This window comes from Balaenoptera acutorostrata, chromosome 1, assembly GCF_949987535.1.
Source record: "Balaenoptera acutorostrata chromosome 1, mBalAcu1.1, whole genome shotgun sequence".
In the NCBI taxonomy this organism is placed as follows: domain Eukaryota; kingdom Metazoa; phylum Chordata; class Mammalia; order Artiodactyla; family Balaenopteridae; genus Balaenoptera; species Balaenoptera acutorostrata.
The window spans coordinates 79,327,047-79,345,039 of NC_080064.1; the positions used below are offsets into that span (position 1 = coordinate 79,327,047).

Sequence of the window (17,993 nt, forward strand, 5' to 3'; positions counted from 1 at the left end):
ACAGTTCTGTGGCATGAAGCGCATTCACATTGTTGTGCATCTGTGATTATAGATTTTAAAACATGGCCTTGGGTGATTCTGGCTATATCTGACTTGTCTGAAGCATGAATCTTGATTGGGAAGGCAGGCATTGCATCAAAAAGTAGAGGGTACTTGCACAGGTTAACTTTTTACAAATGTTGCATCACCTTGTATTGTTTTGGCTTCACGATACTTGGTCTTCCCTATGTGTCATATATTAAATAATAGAGGTAAATTACATTTATATTTATATTGCACAACACTTTCTAGTAACTGGAGTCATGTGACACATTGCAAAACGTGGCATGGAAATCTCTAGCTTGGGTGGAAAACCAAACCCCCTAATATCCAGTCTGGTTTCTCTTTACAGGGTAATTTAAAGCCAACCTTTAAAGAATTCACTTTAAATAAACCTACTACTCAGTTAATAAATTATCATTTTTGAGCATTTACTTTGTACCTCCTGCTATGCTAAACATTAGATTTATAGCTATCTCATTTAATTCTTACAACAACTCCATTATTATCTCTATTTTACAGATGAGAAAATTGATACTTAGCTTATCTAAGATCAAGCAGGTGGTAAATGACACAGTCAGAACTTGATCTTAACCATTCTGCTATACTCTCTTCCTCCTAAGAGTGTCAGGTAAGAACTAAACCTAACAAAGTAACTAACAGATTGAAGACATGCGATACTTCTTTATTAAGTCATTCAGAAAGAAGGTCGTATTTAGGTGATATGGCATAAATTTAGTTTAACCACATTTTAATAGGAAGGCCAGGAAGAAAACCCATGTAAAAGATCATTTAAATACAGATTAAACTTGGGTTATTCCTCTTGTCGTTACAGGGGTGGGTGAATGTTTCTCCGTAAGAGGTTATGCCAGTAGGATGCACTCCTGTTCATGTTGATCTTAATTACTTAATAGAGGCAAGCAGGATGGAGGGAGCAGTTGTTGATTCTGTTTCACTAGATGCAATACTGAGTAATGAACAGGAAGACTATATAGATCTGATTTTTAGATTGTGTCTTTCAGTTTCTCTAAAAGATAGATTGTCGGTGTTTTTTTAAGCGATGTCACATTCTATGTAAAACTCCTTTTAACATAGCTTATTGGAGAGGTGGTGTAGCAGATGGCTCTTAGTCAGAGCTGGTGTGAATTCTTCTCCTTTGTGAGCTTGAGCCTGAGCAAGCTTCTCAGTTCCTCCCATCTTCACCTTTCCCACCGTTAGAGTTGAGGTCATAATACGTACCTCACTAAGTGCCCAGTAAATGGTAGCTTTCCTCTTTCCACCTCCCACCACCTTTCTCCATTCAACAGACAATTACTGAGAATCTCTTGTGTGTTAGCTCCTGTCTTGCACACTGAACTCTTCTAAGAGCTCCTAGTGAGAGGCAGGGAGGCATCTGACCAGCTATTTGTGATGCAGTTTAATAGAAACGGTAGAACACTCACCATTCGCTCGATGCCAAAGAAGCACCAGGTATGGAACTAGTACTTGTTGGGGGTGGGGGGGAGGGGGTTGAGTGAGTAGCAGTGTTTATTTTAAACATCTTTTGTGTTTAACGGTCATTCAGTACTTGGTGAACATTAAACTTTTGTGTTTTGTGGTTAGAAGTTAGCTTGATGTAAACACTAGTCTGATTTGCAATGCATGGCAATTAGATTTTTATCATTGGGTTAACAATATGGTCGAGCAGATATAGCATTCCTTATAGTGATTCACTATCAGAAGTTACTGGTTTTATGAGACTGAAACCACCCCTGTACCTGAAATATTGTTAGCTTGTTAATAGCACACAGGGTTGTGGAACTACGATACTTAGGGAGCATCTAATATGTGGCAGGCCCTGGGTGACAAGGGAAGTCCTCACCTTCCCAGAGCCTGTGGTGTTGGGGGAAGGTAGACTGGGCAAGAAATGGGCACAGAACAGCATGGCACACGGTATCCTTGTTGGGTGGTATCTTGACGCTTCCGCTGGTCCCAGCATTATCCCTGTTGCATTATACTGTTAATCTGTACAAAAGAAGAATTTTGAAATCATAATTTGATGTGATATTAAGGTCATTTAAGACTGCTCTGGCATTTATCCATTGATCCATCACTGATTCAAATTGACTCACTGTCATTATAATGTAGCCAGTCAGGCTGAATTTGACAGCACTTCTGCATTCAGATTTGTGAGATGTCATGTTTGGTGAGTAAGCTGGCAAATATGAAATTTTCTCCTTTCTTTCTGAAGGGCGAAGGCTTAGCCTCTGCCTCTGAATCTCTGTACCTGTCAGGAACAGATGGAAATGCCTGAGGCTCTGTCCCCACTGCTTTGCTTATCACCCTTCCAGGCCCACCGTGTCTGTACCCCAGATGTGTGCACAGATGTTTCAGAGAGCCAGGCCTGCTCCTCCATACCCTTGGTTCCTAACTGGGTGGGGAAACCTGATCTGGTATTATTGGTTCACTCAGTAATTGCTTACTCAATACTCATGATGAGCGCAGGGGCAGAACTGGGACATGGGAGCACCCTAGGTGGGCTATTAACTTGTTACTCTGGGCAGGCTAATGATTTGATGTCACTTCAGACTGCTATTCGTTAAATATTTGTTCACATTTTTAAGAGAAGCCAGGAGCTGTATGAGAAGAGGGTAGCCAAAGAGCCCCTCTAGTTCCCACTTCTGCCAGTTGCCAGGATCTCAACTGACCAGAAGTAGCAGACTCTTTGTCTTTCCTTCCAACCGCATTCTGAACAATCCCTGAGAAAAGTCTGGTAGATACTATTTTAGTTTAATTTAGCTAACTTTCCAAAGATGTTTCAACACCCCATTGATGAATTGGTACAGGGAAGCTGCCGTAATATCGAGGCACTTATAACCTAGCCTCGGAAAGAGATGCTGGGATAGATCCTGAGAATATAAGTAAATGAGATTCTGCCCCAGTCCTCAGGGAACTTGAGGCAGTAGCTTATTACATGTCATGAAACAGTGTGAGAGAACTATTGATAAAGTATTCCAAGAAAGCAGAGGGAAGAGCAGTGAACGCAGCCTGTGGAGGTCAGTGTGGCTCATGGCGGTGATTCATGGAGTGATCCTAGGGTGGGACCGATGGTGAAGTGAAATGTCCCTCTCTTCAGTAAATCTGGTATTCAGAGTCTGAACCTTTCAAATTGATGAAAATAGGATACTTTAATTTTACGCAACCTAAAGCCTTAATCTTATGGAATTGCACAAGGCAGGTTGAATAAGTGTGACATTGCAGGGATTCTTGCCATATTGACCTGCAAAGATTCTTGACTTCTTGCTAAATCTTAAAAGGAATCTATCACTGAAAGACAAATTCTCCCAAATGGAAAGCCTTTCTCAGATTCTAAGATTTTATAGTAGGCCTTTGCTTTTACTACAAAGGAGTTTGTTTTGTCAATCTCTGCTGTCTCCACTGACCAGAAGGAAATAAGAGCACCCAGACTTCTCAGTTTTCAAAGTAAAAGCCTTGGGGCGTTTTGTTTTTCTATCAGAAAGCTGATTACCCCCTATTGTTCCTTAATCCACAGTCACTTGGGAGCGTTCCCTTCTGTGTCCCTCACTGGGAACCTTCTGAAAGGAGCTCTTATTTGAGAAAGGGAGCTCTCAGTGTTAGGCTTGTCATCTCCAAATCTTCCAGGATACATTTTTTTAGGTTATCTTGGAATTGATTTTTTCAGTGAAAATACACATCTTGTGTCTTGCATCTGGGGAGAGTAAATGTTTTTCAGAGGGTAGGTAAAGCTGGTTTTATAACCCCCATCCAGCATAGCTAGCTGGGGAGCCCACTGATGCTTCCCAGGCAGCTGGGTCTGTCACAATTACTGTGACAGTCCAAGTCCTGTTTTGATCTTGCCTAATATGGACTGTTTATTTCTATTCTTAGAAGCGTCGCCATTTAGTACTTTCACATTTCATTCTTGCAACTTATACTTTGGTTCGCTGCTGGGGAGGAAGAAAGGTGATAATGTTTGCTGTTGTTTCTAAAATTAGTTTGAGTGATTTGATTTTAGGCTGGATAAAGAAACTGAGCTACATTTTGTTTTTTTACTTGACAGCAATGGCTGCACTCTGAGATGACAAGTTGTCATTGTGAGAGAGCTTTCATTAAGTTCTGCATTTGTATCTTCTCAGCAAAATATTACTCTGGTTTAGGTAAATGTGAAACAGAAAACAGGAATGAAACTCATCGTTAAAACATGTTGGGAAGCATTCAACCCAATTCAAAGTAATGCACAATAAAGCAACAAGATCCTTTTCATGTGTGGAATTAGCAAAGACTTTTCTTTTTAATGATGATTCCCACATCTGGTGAGGGTACTACTCATATTGTTTACAGGAAAGAAAATTAGTATAATCTTCTTGGGAAGTAATTGGATGTTATATATCAGAAGCCTTAAAATGTTCATGCTCTTTGATCTATTACTCTTACTTTTGGAGGTCTATGCAAAGGAAATCATATGAACAGAGTTAGAGATGTTTACAGCATTATTAGTAATAAAAAGGGAAAAGAAGATTCAGTAGGGAAATGATTTTGTAACCTATGACATAGCCATGTATGAACTATTATGCTTCAAAAATGATGTTTCGAGAAACTACAACATCGAGAAAGCCTCTGAGAAATGATGAGGCAAAAAGAGATCTCAATATCATAACACTGAATTTTATAATGGCATAGTTGTGTAAAACTAGCAGGCCAGCAAAAACAAAAACAAAACTGGAAGGGGAAAATGATCCTAAACATTAAGTTGTCTTTTCCCCATGTTTCCCTATTTTCTGTAAGAAGCATATATATTTTCAATGAGTTTTTCTATCTTTTATTTATAAAATGAGTGGTGCCTCATAATGCTTACCTCATTCTTCATTAAAAATTTAAAGTTCATATTTTATGCCTTGTAAATTGCCATGCTGATGGGATTAAATGTGTAGCTTGTGACAGTGATTTTGTTTCTCTCCCTGGGTTTTATTTGACACCTCTTGTAAGAGGTCAGAAAGTGATCTCTTTAACAGCAGTGGCTTTTTTAAAAAGTTATCTTTTATATGTTTCATAAAGTTATTATAGATGTTTGAAACTTTAGAACCACGTAAGTGGATAAATTGTCTTGCAGTCCTATGATGCATAAAATATAACAATATGTTTATGATTTCTCTTTAGGAATTTTTCAAATAGAAACTAATTGCAGAGTTTCCGGTTGACCAGGCATTCATAGGGTAAGATTAATGTTCTGAATTGTGAACACATGGTAAAGATAATTACTATTACACTGGTAGCTTGGGGCAAATAAGTACTGAATACTTAGTGTGTAAAAAGAGATTACTTTTCTTACAGATGTTTTGAGTAAAGTCCTTTTGATGTTTTTAAACCAATTAAACAGAAAATTAGATCTGTATACATTTTGGTAAAATGTCATCTTCCTATCCTTTGTTGGTTTTGTAGTAGGAAAGGATATGTGTATGTGTTTGATATTTGTCATTTTTTTAACATTAAAGATCTAAGGAATATAATAAATGTCTATGAGAGACTTAGATTCCATGACTCCATGTCTATATTTTTCTGATTTTTGTTTAAGGTAGCATTTTTAAAAATTAATTAATTAATTAATTAATTTGGCTGCATTGGGTCTTCGTTGCTGCGCATGGGCTTTCTCTAGTTGCGGCGGGCGGGGGCTACTCTTCATTGCGGTGTGCGCTTCTCATTGCAGTGGTGTCCCTTGTTGCGGAGCATGGGCTCTAGGCTCGTGGGCTTCAGTAGTTGTGGCATGCAGGCTCAGTAGTTGTGATGCACGGGCTTAGTTGCTCCGTGGCATGTGGGATCTTCCCAGACCAGGGCTCGAACCCGTGTCCCCTGCATTGGCAGGCAGATTCTTAACCACTGCGCCACCAGGGAAGTCCCTAGGGTAGCATTTTTAATGTGTAGAATTGGTTTGCCATGTTTCCGTAATGAAAACATGGCCATGCTTTCCTAGAGTAGGTAAGTCAGAAATAAACAAGTTCTATATCCTGTTGCTTCCTGCAAACATCATTCATCTTTTACAGTTGTGGAAGTTTAATCTTAAATTAGCTCTGTGGCAGAGCTTTTGACTTTGACATGATGAATGATTAATTTGTACACTGTATTAAATTGCATGGCTCTCCAGTGTTGTGAATATGACATATGTCTTAAAGCTGTGTCACTCAGCTCTGAACATAGAGTCCAGGTAAAGCAGTGGTGGGGACAGTGGATCTATCCCCTGCTGTATTCTGAACACCTTTCTTTTTACAGATGAAGGTAGATACTTGGACTTCTCGAGTATATCAGCATTTCCCTGCTGATTCATTGAGTTGACTGCGAATTCTTAAAAGCTAGTAATAGATCAGCTGCTTCTCTCCTTATGACTCTTCAGTGGCTTTTCCACCACTCCTATACTACTTATAGTTATCCTAACTCTTTATCTTGACTGCAGGCCCTCTGTTACTCTACTTTCCCCAGGCTTCTGACATTCCAGCCAGGTGTCCTCCTTTCTGATCTGCACACATCCTAAGCTTCTTGCTCCTTCTCCCTGGAATGATCTTCCCCAGTATCATCATCTGGTAGGCTCCATTTAGACCCCTGTTCTAATGGTAGTCCTTCTAAAGAGGCCTTTCCTCACTCCCCAGTCTAAAGTAGCTATGTATTCTTCATAACATTTCTGATTTTATCATGTGTGTGTATTTGGTTTTCTCTCTTTCCTTACTACACAGTAAGGTCCCTGAGAGCAGGGATCTTGTCTGTCTTGCACATCTATATTTCCCTAACACTTAGAACTCTGCCTGGCACATAGTAGACATTCTAAATATTTGTTGCATGAGCAGACTAAATCCTGACCTTTGTTTGACAAGTACTGCTTTACCATTCTCAGTAACGTTTCACCCATTCTCTTTGGATATTTTGTTTGTGTAGAACCAAATGCAGTGCTTACTTTTGGCCATCATCCCACTCATTTTGGCACTGAAATGACAGTATAAGATGGTGCTGCTAACTCTCAACGATGCATGTCTTCTCTCCACAATAGGATTGTAAATCCCATGAAAGCAGGAACAAGGCCTCATATTTCCTTGGTATGCCTTTGTAGTCCTAACCTCCATAATTGAATGTATATAAATGTTAACTTTAGAGAAAGGGTTAAGACTAGTGGCTTAATCATATGTTTAAGTATTTCTAGAATACATTGGTTTGTGTGTCCCAGAGCTAAAAAAAAAAAAAAAAAACTCATTTTGATTTATAGTTTTAAAAAATTATAACACAGAAATGTTCTGGACTATTTTTGCAACTTCATGTTCCAAACCCCTGTTTTATTTTATTAATAAGCCCTATTATTACTTAGGCTAAGTGACCAGAAGCAATGCTCTCAACCTCCCAGTTCTTTTCAAATTAAGCAAGGTGGCCTTAAACCCATGTTCTACTACCCTGTGACCCTAGAGAAGCTGCTTGAACATCTTTGAAATTTAGTTTCCTTATGTGTGAAGAGTTAGACTCTGATCTCTGTGGTTTCTTCTTGGGTTAAACGGTCCATATGATTCTGCTGCTGTGAAAGGTAGGTCACCTATGGAAGAATTACTGTAGAAGCAAATGGACTGATGATCACTGCTATCGGCCAGTCATTTGAAAGGAGAGCGCGTGTGTGATTCCCCAGGGACTGCACAGGGACTGGGTTTGGCTCGGCTTTATGGCTTGCTGACTCTGGGGTGATGGGAGGGGGTCAGGAGAACAGTTTTATAAACAATGAAGATGGAGAAGGGTTTGAAGGGTTTGAAGTTGCTGTCTGTTTACAGATTCTCGGAATTATGTCGCCACTGGTGGCTTATGCTCTAGTGTTAATATTACAGTCACAGGACTGCAGCTTCTCTTCATTTTAAATGTATTCTAGATAATCTGGTAGCTTACTTAAAGCATCAAAGAATTGAGAGGTCTTTTTCTAAAAACACAATTACCATCTAAATTAAATGTACCACGTATTTCATAACCATCAGAAACAAGGAATAGTGAAACAATGTTCCTTAAAGTTCAGCAACTCCGATTTAATTAGGATTTCTAGAGTTGTTCACGTGCTCTTAATTGTCGTATTCAGTAACCTTCTCCTGGGACTTTAGATGATACGGGTAATTTTTCTCATATTTAGCATATTATCTGATTGTTTCACAGATCCATTTCTACTCTACAGCTTTGTGTAAGAAGCTGCAGAATGATAGTCACACATCACTATTCTCCTTTGGTTTCTCTGTTTTGACTATGATGTCAGACCCTTTGATTTCTGTGCTCCAGAAACACTGTGCTGCTTTTTTACCTCACTGACCCTGCTATTCTATCCCCCTTTACTCTTCCTTGTCTGATAGTCCTTCCTCATCTGATATGTTATAAAGGGGAGAGAGATTCTATTCTTCACTCACTAAATTCTTTCAAAGAATTAATTCATTTCTGTGGCACTATCTACTACTTAAATGCTCTTGACTTCCTATAGTGGATTAAAGATGGCTGCAAATACTTTGTGATTTTCCCCATCAAGAGATGGAGTCTATTTCCCTTCCTTTTGAATCTGGGCTGGATCTGTTTCCTTTTTGCCCCATCAAAAGGAAGAAATGGTGTGGAGTAATTTCTAAGGCTAGACCTTAAGGAGATTTGTAGCTTCTGCTTTTGTGTGCTTGTAATGTTCCTACTTAGAACTTAGCCACCTTGCTCTGAGGCAGCCTAAACAGGCATGTGTGGAGGAGTGACAAAGCCCCTGGTCATTAGCTGAAGCTGAGCTCCAGGCCAGCAGCCAGCCAAAATGCCAGCCCTGTGACTGAGGCATTTTGGACCTTCCAGCCAACACCACATGAAACAGAACTGCCTCATCATCCCACAGGTTCATCAGAAATGATGAATGGTTATTTCAGCTGCTATGTTTCGGGATGGCTTGTTACATAGCAATAAAGAACCAAAACAGGGGCTCCCCTGGTGGCGCAGTGGTTAAGAATCCGCCTGCCAATGCAGGGGACACGGGTTCGAGCCCTGGCCCGGGAAGATCCCACATGCCACAGAGCAGCTAAGCCCGTGCGCCACAACTACTGAGCCTGCACTCTAGAGCCCGCGAGCCGCAACTACTGAGCCTGCGTACCACAATTACTGAAGCCTGCGTGCCTAGAGCCCGTGCTCCGCAACAAGAGAAGCCACCGCAACCAGAAGCCTGCTCACCACAACAGAGTAGCCCCAGCTTGCCGCAACTAGAGAAAGCCCACGCACAGCAACAAAGACCCAACGCAGCCAAAAATAAATAAATAAAATAAATAAATTTAAAAAATAAAATAAAAAAAGAACCAAAACAAAAATTGGTACCTAGAAGTGAGGTGTTGCCACAAGAAAACATCTGGCATTGGCTTTGAGACCAGGTAGCAGTGAACCTGAGGGGGAAGTAAGAAGATTATTGGACTTTCCTGGTGACGCAGTGGTTAAGAATCCACCTGCCAATGCAGGGAACACGGGTTCGAGCCCTGGTCCGGGAAGATCCCACATGCCGTGGAACAACTAAGCCCGTGCACCACAACTACTGAGCCTGCGCTCTAGAGCCCGCGAGCCACAACTACTGAGCCCGCGTGCCACAACTACTGAAGCCCGCGTGCCTAGAGCCTGTGCTCCAAAACGAGAAGCCACCGCAAAGAGAAGCCTGTGCACTGCAACGAAGAGTAGGCCCCGCTCACCGCAACTAGAGAAAGCCCGCATGCGGCAATGAAGACCCAACACAGCCATAAATAAATAAATAAACAAAAGTTTTTTAAAAGAAGATTCTTTTTTTAAAAAATAAATTCATTTATTTATTTATTTTTGGCTGCATTGGGTCTTCGTTGCTGTGCGCGAGCTTTCTCTAGTTGCATTGCTGTGTGTGTGGGCTTCTCATTGCGGTGGCTTCTCCTGTGTGGAGCACCGGCTCTAGGCATGCGGGCTCAGTAGTTGTGGCTCACGGGCTTAGTTGCTCCATGGCATGTGAGATCTTCCCGGACCAGGGCTCAAACCTGTGTCCCCTGCATTGGCATGCAGATTCTTGACCACTGCGCCACCAGAGAAGTCCCAGAAGATTCTTAATGGTGGCTCGAAGAGCAGTGAGGAAATTGCTATTGGAGGATATAAAACGGTACCCTTGTTATGCATTGACAAAAAAATTAAGATTGACACTTACAGTAACATGGAAGATAGAAAATGAACCTAACCGATTTGTGGATCTAGCTTAGATTTCCCAGCAGAATTTTGGAAGTACCAATTGACTTTTTAAAACCACTTATGACCAAAGTATTGTAAGAGAGAGATTAATTATAGAAGAAACGGTTCAGATTTTAAGTAGACTTTAGAGGACATATTTCCAATCCAGAATTTTCTGGGGTCGTGAATAAAACTGTTTCTTTCAAAGTAAGAAACGGCCTCAGGTTGAAAGATCAGATCCAGAGCAGCACTAGTGCAGTAAAACTTGGTCTTAAGGTACAAATAAAAGCCAGGCAACAGGTATAGGACCCTGTATTAAGACTTCAAAAAGATTTAAGGCAGTGCCTCTTCTCAGCTAGATAGAAGGGCTTCTAAGAATCTTAAGGGTGTTGTCCCATAGCATCCTGGACATGATTTAGATGACAAGATCCTAGACTTCAAGCCTGAACTTGATGCCATAGCAGAATGAAACGTTTGGGGGGGCTTGGCAGAGGGTGAGGCTTTCATGTGAGAGGAATGTAAATCATTTGTGGGCAGAGAGTAGACTGCAGTGGATTAAACACGGCTGCACATTCTTTGCCTCTTTTCCCACTGAGAGGAGGCATTTGCCTCCTTGAATCTGGGCTGGTACCTGACTCCTTTGACCAATAGAATATAGTGGACATGACACCGTGTAGCTTTGAGAGCTATCCCATGAAAGAACTGCAGGTTTTGCCTCTTTGCTTGGAATGCACTATTTTAGAACCCAACCACCAAGCTATGTGAGGACACTCAAACAGCCACAAGAAGTCTCAAACAAAGTACCAGCCAGCAGTCAGCACCAACTACCAACCTGATGAATGAGGACATTTTGGACCTTCCAGCCATCTTTGTGCCAGCCAACACCAGGAAATAAAAGAACCACCCACAGAATCACAAGAAATAAAACTATATTTAAGCTGTTGAGGTTTGGAATATGCAGAATAGTTAGCCAAAATCCTTCCCATCTATATGCTTCCAAGTTCTAGCCTCTCTGTGGAAAGGCTTAATCATCTTAGATACACCCTGCCTAACATGTGAACGAAATATTCTTCTGCCTTCTGCATTTTTGTACGTTCAGTTATTTATTGTACAAATACTTACTGTACACCATGTGCTATAAACTGTGGAAGATCCTATAATACCATAGGATCAGAATCGGAATCCTTTTGACCCTGTTTCTCCATGGACCTCTCTTAGGACATTTGATGTTGCTAAGTGGCATTGAATTTTCATTTACAGTGGCTATTTCATTCACTGCTTTCTTTTCAAATATATTACAAAAGTTCTCCATATTATTTCTGGCCCACGTGATTGAAATAGCCTTTCAGCCACCCCCTTGTTTCTAATCCTTCTCCTCAAATCCATCCTGCAAATCTCTCTAGCTCAGTGACTCAGTGTTCTCCTACCGTACACCTGAGTCTCTGAAGGTTCCTGTAGTTGATGGTAGCTGTTACTTTGTAGTTTGTGGGGAGGGGGAACACTCTAGACATCTGAAACTTCAGCAAGACTTAAAAGGTAGGCACTTTCCTCAGATATTTCATTGCCAATCTGTCTTGTGAGCTTTCTTCTCCTGGGAGATTTGGGAGAAAAAAAAATTGCTGGCCTCACCTAGACCAACTAAAGTGTTCTTTAAGAGTGGCCCTGGGTTTAAGTTTCTTATAAAAGTGCCCCAGGGGATTCTAATGTGAAGCCGAAGTTGAGAACCACTGTCTTAGATTTGTGATTCTCAAGAAGTGGTCTCTGCACCAGCAACATCAACATTAACTAGGAATTTGTTAGAAATACACATTCTTGAGGCCTAATGCAGACCTAATGAATCAGAAACTCCAAGGGTGGGACCTATCACATTGTGATTTCATAAGCTCTCCAGTGATTTATGAACGTTGATGTTAGAGAAACACTTTACTAGATGAATCCTAGTTCCCTTCTAGATCTCAAAGCTAGTGTCTGGCTAGTGATCATTTAAGTGCTTGAGAAATGCTAAGTAATTGTCCTCAGTTTTCTGAAGAGTGAGTGGTTCAGGGGGTTATTTATAATAGTATAAAGCAAAGGAGCAAATTAATCCTGGATACTAATGCATCGTTTCTCAGAGAGAGAACTCAAAGAGCTCGGTGCTTTGTGACCACCTAGAGGGGTGGGATGGGGAGGGTGGGAGGGAGCCGCAAGAGGGAGGAGATATGGAGATATATGTATATGTATAGCTGATTCACTTTGTTATAAAGCAGAAACTAAGACACCATTGTAAAGCAATTATACTCCAGTAAAGATATTAAACAACAAAAAAAAGACAAAATTGCAGTTAGATATATGTTAGACCCAAGAAACATCTTTTTTTTAAATAAATTTATTTATTTTTATTTTTTTATTTTTGGCTGCGTTAGGTCTTCGTTGCTGCATGCCGGCTTTCTCTAGTTGCGGCGAGCGGGGGCTACTCTTTGTTGTGGTGCGCGGGCTTCTCATTGCAGTGGCTTCTCTTGTTGCAGAGCACGGGCTCTAGACACACGGGCTTCAGTAGTTGTGGCAGGCGGGCTCTAGAGCACAGGCTCAGTAGTTGTGGTACACTGGCTTAGTTGCTCTGCGTCATGTGGGATCTTCCCGGACCAGGGCTCGAACCTGTGTCCTCTGCATTGGCAGGTGGATTCTTAACCACTACACCACCAGGGAAGCCCAGACCCGGGAAACATCTTGATGAGAAGTAGGACTAAGCATTTTGAAAGGATGTAAGGCGATTTTAAAATCAATTTTCAGTGAGAGTAGTATAGAGAAACCCCATTCTGTATTGTTTGGCTGTGTCCCTGCCTGGGGCCAGAGACAGAGAGCTTTGAAGTAGCATCCAGTTCTCATCATACAATGACTCTAAATACCATCTGATCATCATTTGTTTATTTTTTCACTGGTTGTTTTGGAAATGCTTTCAAAGTAAAACAAGGACTAGTGGGAAGTAAAGACTGGCTAACTTGAGTGTTGTTGTTCCAGTCTTAGAGACTTTGGGGTGAGATTGTCAGATGAATTCATGTGCTTTGAAAAGCTTTTATGATTTTTTAACAATGTTTAAAAGCTAAAGGAATGGGATTAGGACCATAAAATCCTTTACTTTTAACTTTGTTTCTTTGAACTGATTTAGTGCATTTGTATATTAGAAATAGAGATCTGATTTGGATTGGATCCTCATTGTTTGCAAAAATATGGTCTGGAAAAAATTTCCTGGACACACAAACAGTATTAAATGTTGTAATGACAAAGGACAGCTATGCTCTAACTCTCCAGTTAAGCACTTCAATTAGAAAAATTAACATCATTTAACATATAGGAATGCTTGAGACTTTTCATACATCATTAAATCCAGATGCTATATATTTATATAAAGTCTTAAATTGTTCAGTGGAAAATGTTCAGTAGAAAAAGTCTAGCTGAGAAAGCAGATTATATAGTATGTAAATGGAGACATTGCGGAAAGCTATATCCTTTGTATCCTTATCTTTCAAAGATTAAAATGGAACCCAGTTATAATGCAGATGTTGGGGTAAGTTGATGTCTTAGTCCCTTCAGGCTGCTATAGCAAACTACCACAGACTGGATGACTTTAACAACAAACATTTATTTCTCACAGTTTCTGGATGCTGGGAAGTCTAAGATCATGGCACCAGCACATTCAGTGTCTGATGAGAACTCACTTCCTAGTTCATAGATGGCCACGTTCTTGCTGTTTCCTCACATAGTGGAAGGGGCAGGAGAGCTCTCTGGGGTCCCCTTTATAAGGGCACTAATCCCATTCATGAGGGCTCCACCCTCATGACCTAATCACCTCCCAAGGCCCCACCTCCTCATACTATCACATTGAGGGATTAGGATTTCAAAATATGTATTTTTCAGGGACACAAACATTCAGTCCATTGCAGTTAGGGGAGGGAGTTAAATATTCAACTTTTCCTTAGCTTTTGAAAGAACTCAGACTGGCTTAATTGGATTGAATGGTCTGGACAGTGTGGTCTGGTGTGGACAAGGCCTGAGATTTTAGCCTGAGGACCTGGGTTCTAGTTGTTGCAATTTTTGCCAGTTTCGTCACCTTGGAGAAGATAACTCCTTTGGGCCTGCCTTATTTTCCATGTTTATAAAATGTGAAGGGGCTTCCCTTGTGGTGCAGTGGTTGAGAATCTGCCTGCTAATGCAGGGGACATGGGTTGGAGCCCTGGTCTGGGAAGATCCCACATGCCGCAGAGCAACTAGGCCCATGAGCCACAACTACTGAGCCTGTGCGTCTGGAGCCTGTGCTCTGCAGCAAGACAGGCCGCAATAGTGAGAGGCCTGCGCACCGCAATGAAGAGTGGCCCCTGCTTGCCACAACTAGAGAAAGCCCTCGCACAGAAACGAAGACCCAACACAGCCAAAAATAAATAAATAAATAAATAAATAAATATTTTTTAAAAATGTGAAGAATAATATTTATCTTAATGGTTTGTTGTAGGTATGAAACAAATTAATGTAAATGAAAGTATTTTGAAAGTAGGAAAACAGATATTAGATTATTAATAACAGATTTTTATTCTCTTATTGACAAGGAACTCATCAAAGGAAATCTGAATTAGATGATTAGAGGAAAAGTTTATAGTTCTTAAAAAGATGAACAGGAAAAATTCTTTACAAATAATTCTCAGTTAGAATAAATATGGCAGGGCTTCCCTGGTGGTGCAGTGGTTAAGAATCCACCTGCCAATGCAGGGGACACGGGTTCGAGCCCTGGTCCAGGAAGATCCCACATGCCGTGGAGCAACTAAGCCCATGCGCCACGACTACTGAGCCAGTGCTCTAGAGCCCGTGAGCCACAACTATTGAGCCCACGTGCCACAGCTACTGAAGCCTGCATGCCTAGAGCCCATGGTCCACAACAGGAGAAGCCCCCGCAATGAGGAGCCCACGCACTGCAATGAAGAGTAGGCCCTGCTCGCCGCAACCAGAGGAAAGCCCACACGCAGCAACAAAGACCCAATGCAGCCAAATAAAAAATAATAATAATAAAATAAATAAAATAAAAATAAGAAAGAATAAATATGGCGAACTTGTAGTCAGTTGTGGTTCACTAACAGGTTAGTTATAGTAGTTTCTCATTCTGATTATTTTAAAATACTACTGTAGTTGGAGGTTTGTGACTCTTCTTTCTTTTTGTGTTTAAAGTAGAAAAATATCTGCAATATCTAAAGGAAACTGTATTGTGCAGGAAGTATCATGATGGCTGGGTAGCATTCTGGAGTTATGCAATAAATTCTTTCCTGGCACATTACAGATGCAATGCAGTGGAAGAATATGTAAAATGTTTCACAGATCAAATGTCTTTATTGTGCTTAACTACACATAAATGCAGTTGTGTATCATATGTTGTCAGTCTTTTAAAAATGAATTGTGAATAAGAAACTCATATTCCAGTGGTGCTAAGTATGAATTAATACACAGCTGAATTGTCACACACTAACTGTGCTTTCTGGCCTGCAAAATAATTTGATCTTCAGTAGTAATTATAAAGAAGGCTTTACACATGGATTGGTAAATCCAAAGTAAATTTCAGACATGCTAACTCTTTGATCTTTGAAAATGACAAGGTTACAAGAGTATTGCTAAAAATACCGTAAATACAATTTGGGGTCAGTACTCTGAGCTGGATTTTGAGTACTTAATAAACCAGAAAAGGATTGTATCTTCCAGGCAAATATATAAACCTTCTCAACAAGTTTTCAGAGGATACATAGGCACTAAAAAACGCAATTTTCACACCCAACTAAAAATTTTGTGTGTTTTAGAATGTTCTCACATTTCAAACTAATCAGTATATATGTAACTTAAGCTATTGCAAATGATTGAAGTAGATGCTAAAAATGACTTTTATTAACCTATAAGGTAAGGAACAAAAACCAATAGGTTTTAATATAAAGGGTAGCTACATTTAATAATGTCATAATTTCAGAGAATTTCAGTCATATTTCTGAGCTGTGTCTTAAAAAGTTATTAACTTGTAACTATATTTAATGAATCAGTAGGCTAAATTTTAAGAGCACTGAGTCTCATTTGGTTAGATGTATGATAAAGTACAGAAATTATATGGTTTGACAGGCCATCTGATGAATGCAAATAAGACCAACTGTGTATGAGGATTGAATGAGCGAAATTAGCATATGGAGACAGCTTGGAAAAAGCTAAGTGTTGTAGATACAGCATTTTAAAATATGTTAACATCTAAATTTCCGTAGAAACTTCTCTGTAAGTTAAGGAAGTTCAGAGGCTGAGCGCAATCTGGTATGTGGATGGGGTCTTATATAAATAGCTTTGCCAGAATGTCTCCCAGTGTGAAAAGTCAACTGGTCTATGAAAATCCACTTGCCATGTAATGTCTTATGATGGAGAGGGTCTCTAACGACAGTATCTCCAATTTTGTTTGTTTGGATGACCACAGCTATTTCAAGATATCTATGCTTTCTCACAGAATGAAGACAATCACAGAGATGGTGTGTCTAAGAAATTTCAAAAGGTGTAGGCCTCCTGACTGAAGCACAGTCAACTTATTGGATTCATTTTTTTTCATTATAGTAAGTATACATATTTAAAGTATATTGTTTTGGCCAATGTTGACCTGTGCTCTTTGTTGAATAAATATTTGCTGTCTGTCAAATACCCTTATTGTTAGAGCTGTTTGTGTTTACATTCTTCTACGATTTCAGTTGTGTATCTGAAATGAATATAACTCCCAGGATCTTTGAGGGGACAAATAAAGCCATAGAATTTGAGCTGGCAGAGCCCTTAGAGATGATCTCGTTCACTTTCTTTATCCATTACAAGAAATTCCTTTGCAACATCCTTGACGGATGGTCATCTTATTCAGCTCAGCCCTGGCAGGAGAAGGGCCTGAACTATTTCACAGAACTATTTCTATGGATGTTCCACTACAAATTAAATCACAATGTCACTTTCTAAAATGTGCACCCACCTAGTTCTGCCTCTGGAACAAATCCACTTATTCTTTAATCCAAGAGGTAGTCCTGCAAAAATGTAAAGATAAATTCTCAGGTTCCCCTAGTCATCTTTTATCTCAGCTGAATATCATCAATTACCTGTGTTCCTCCATAGGAAATGGTTTGTAGACAAGTAGCTCCTGATTATTTTGTTGCCCAATTAGTCTTTAACCTGTGACTGAATGTTGGGTTCCAGGTGTGATCTTACCAGGCAGACACAGAAGGACTGTTGCCCCTTTATCTGGGTTCATGATTTAATATGGCCACAGATTATAGTCATATTATGGCTATATTTGGCGTAAAGATAGCATATAGCTATATTTTGCGTAATAGCTATGACACAATTAGCTTAATGCATGCATTCATGTCAACTAAAATCCTTAGGTATTTTTCACATGTTCATCCAGCAATGTTTTCTGCCCTCCTTTCCTCCCATCATGTTGATGGTATTTTGGGGTCTAAGCCCAGACTTTCTATCTGTCGCATATAATCCTCTTGTTTTTGGTTTTTGTCTTGTCTTGACACACAGTTATGATTAACTGCAGTGGAGTGAAGCAGAAGGGGAGGAGTTGAGAGTTAGAAATAGACCCACTAAACTAGAGTAAGGGAAGGAAGCCCTGGAAAATTACTTAATCAAGCCATAGGTCCTAAGAGGAAGTTGAATCCATATAGTATGATGATGGCCATCATCATACTATAGGATGCAGGTGGAAAGTGGTGCTTTCCACCTGCATCCTATAGTAT

The 17,993-nt window shown here is 40.2% G+C and overlaps 1 protein-coding gene across 6 annotated transcripts in view; it reads left to right on the top strand.

The window, feature by feature from the left end:
- Positions 1–17,993, top strand: part of LRRC8B (leucine rich repeat containing 8 VRAC subunit B) — a 73,614-nt gene that overhangs the window by 33,362 nt on the left and 22,259 nt on the right. For 4 of the 6 annotated variants that reach the window (XM_007176358.2, XM_057553350.1, XM_057553353.1 and 1 more), the window contains 2 exons: positions 5,197–5,252; positions 16,724–16,826. The gene's annotated coding sequence lies outside the window, so the exon portion shown is untranslated. Of the gene's footprint in view, positions 1–561; positions 671–5,196; positions 5,253–16,723; positions 16,827–17,993 lie in introns of all 6 variants that reach the window. The other 2 variants (XM_057553358.1, XM_007176357.3) reach the window with 2 other exon arrangements.